The 2,986-nt window shown below is 37.1% G+C and overlaps 1 protein-coding gene across 1 annotated transcript in view; it reads right to left on the minus strand.

Annotated features, from left to right (window-relative positions):
- LOC105363853 (AF4/FMR2 family member 4) overlaps positions 1 to 2,986 on the minus strand; it is a 299,189-nt gene that overhangs the window by 290,359 nt on the left and 5,844 nt on the right. The gene's annotated exons all lie outside the window — the stretch shown is intronic.

The following is a 2,986-nucleotide window of genomic DNA, read 5'->3' on the forward strand; positions in this document are numbered from 1 at the left end:
GCTCGCAAACTCTCGCTCACTCACTGTTTTGGCACGTGCGTTTTGTGTATGCGTACGCGCGTGTGCGCGCCCACGTTTGTGTGTATCTTTTCGCATCGTCGTGAAAAGATTTATTAAGAAAACTGTGAGACACAGCGGTAATAAACGACGTGAGGTCTACCCGTAGCTGGTGCGCATATTTAAGAGGAGGACATTTCGCCAACCATCCAAGTATATCGGCATTAAATATCAGATTGTTAAGAATCTAAATGCCGAAAGAATTATGAATAACGTTTATTACTTGGCTGGATAAACGCCTGCTGACACGTTGATAGAATCATTAAATGGTACAAAACTAAAATTTATGCATCGAGTGAGCACTTTTACGAATCAATAACTACGCAATTATCCCGCTCGAAGGGCGTTGGGGAATATTCGATAAATGAGCCGATACGTACACTTCCAATTGCACATCTGGACGAAAGCTTTAGCTTGTAATTTTCTATGAAATTTTCTCAGACTCAAAGGACCGAAAGCTAGGGAACAGAAGCGGCTAAATACAGCCCCAGGGTCGCTGTAACGCTACTACAATGCTACTACAACACGATATTATGCAATATGGACAGTAAATACGGAAATTTGCATTAATTTTGTATAAGTGGCTAAATTATACGAAACTATAATATACAGTGGAAATTAGATTACAGTGCATAGTGAAATTTAAGTAAGAGTTGGGTACAATCGTTGTGTATAATCGTATGGCATATTATTTGTCAATTATTTCGGAACATTGTGAAAATGAAAGCACCAAAAATTTTTTTTAATTACATTCCAATCAGGGGACGAGCACTGGAATATAACTAATACGTTGTTATGCTTACAGCGATCTCTATCCGCCATTGCGATTGGATGAAATTATCTAAGTCACGAGTAACGATAATTTCTCGAATAATATAGTCGAAAAGTAGATGAACGACAGGTGATCGCTTAGTTATAGAGTAACATATAAGAATTTTTCTCTCGGATCCCACACGCAGTTGTGGTGAGGAAGATGGATAATAAATAGTATGGAAAAAAAAAATAAAAAAAAATAAAAAAAAAAAAAAGATGAAGAAGAAGAAGAAGAAGAAGAGGAAGCAAGGAAGAAAGAGAAAGAATATCAAAAAGGAGATGAAGAAAAATAAAGAAAAAGATTAGTCACTTTGCTTACCACGAATCGATATGTACTTTGGCTCGGTATAAAATTTACCTAAGCAAGGTGATGTACCAATCGACAAACATGTAACGTCGATCGGGTTTTCACCCAAGCTTCGGTATAAATTACATTCGATATATTTTCCGTAGACAGGCAACTCCAACCAATCGCCATCCCACCAAAATACCCAAATGTAAACAGCATAAAATTCCGCGTGGTTTTACGACCAATGGTAGCGTACAGGCCGTGTCACGAGCTTATAAATAGTCCGGTGAATCACGAAATATGGAAAATTCCTCCCTTTGTAACGGGTGGCGGCCGTTGGACAAGAGGGCCATTTGCCAGGAAAGGAGCGGTACCGATGGTTGTGTGGCGAGGGAGGGGCGAGGGAGATGCAGCAGCACGGGCAGAAGGGCGAACGGAGCGGCAACGGCAACGGCATTCGCATTCGCATTCGCATTCGCATTGGCGCTCGGATAATCGCATGTACCATTCAAGGTCACGTCCGAAATGCCCGGAACAGCCGATAAATGCCACGCGCCGCTACTGCCGACGCGTTCAACTGCGCACTTAAATACACGCAGGTCCAATATTACCTTTGAGCCCACTTCGCGCTGGGCAATCGCACTTCCCCGGCCCTCTGCTGCGTTCCCACCTCTGATTACAATTACACATTGGCATTTTAATCGAGCGCCGATAGCGAATAGGGGGTGGGGGGAGGGGGCACGGGGACTATCGAGATTTTCTAAACCTTATTTGCGGAGAGCGCGTGATTTACAATTTTACTCGGGACTCGTACTCCTTACCCGACGGCCTTTTTATATGTTCATTTTATGTGCGCGGCTCTCGCTTCGTTGGTTGTTTTAAGAGTCGAAGCCGTTACCGGGCCGACGATTAAATTATGAATTTCGAATGAATTACTATTTTTCATTTCTCTTCTTCTACCTCCTTCACTTCTTATTCTTTTTCCTTTTAATTCTTATGTATATTTACCGATCTCAAGCTTCTCGTTAAAAACGTCTTTTTTTCTTTTTCTTTTTTTTTTATTTATTTTTTTTTTCCCTATTGACAGATTTCGTAACAACTTCACTTTTAAAATAGTGTGCTATTACAAATGTTATTAGAATAAGCACTCAATAGATATATATAATTCCGTACATTCTATTTAGGCTTTTTAACATTAAAATGCCGAATCCAGGGATATCGAGTAAATGTAGCCAAGCATTAAAATTGATAAAATTGATAAATATACGATTATAGAGCCTGTTTTATCAAAAATTTTATTTTTATTACTCTTATATCCTTGATCGAACATCTCACGCCATCACTTATAATGTGAAAATTAATAATGTTGCACTTCCTCATCAATAGAAACAAATTTATGGCAGAAAATTTTTACCGTGACGTAAAAGTTCTCACCATAAAATCATTATTACGTCTTTCGTTTATCATTATCGGCTCTATGAATAATTTGTACACACAATGAATAAGTACAACCATTTGCACGTTTTAATAGTATTATTAACAACGTATTTGTCATACGCACTTCTCAATCTCTTAAATCAATATATATTTCTATTTTTAAAGATGTCATAAAGCGATACGATTGTTCTACTCAATTCGTATTAATCGCATTCTTGTATTACTTACGAATAAATTGCTTAGACTTTCATCAATCTAAAACTAGTATTTTGAAAATAAAACTATTCGTAAGCTATTAAAAATAATTTTAATAATATTTAATAATGTTAATAATAATAATAATAATAATAATAATAATAATAATAATAATAATAATAATAATAATAATAA

This window comes from Ceratosolen solmsi, unplaced genomic scaffold (assembly GCF_000503995.2).
Source record: "Ceratosolen solmsi marchali unplaced genomic scaffold, CerSol_1.0 scaffold28, whole genome shotgun sequence".
NCBI lineage: Eukaryota > Metazoa > Arthropoda > Insecta > Hymenoptera > Agaonidae > Ceratosolen > Ceratosolen solmsi.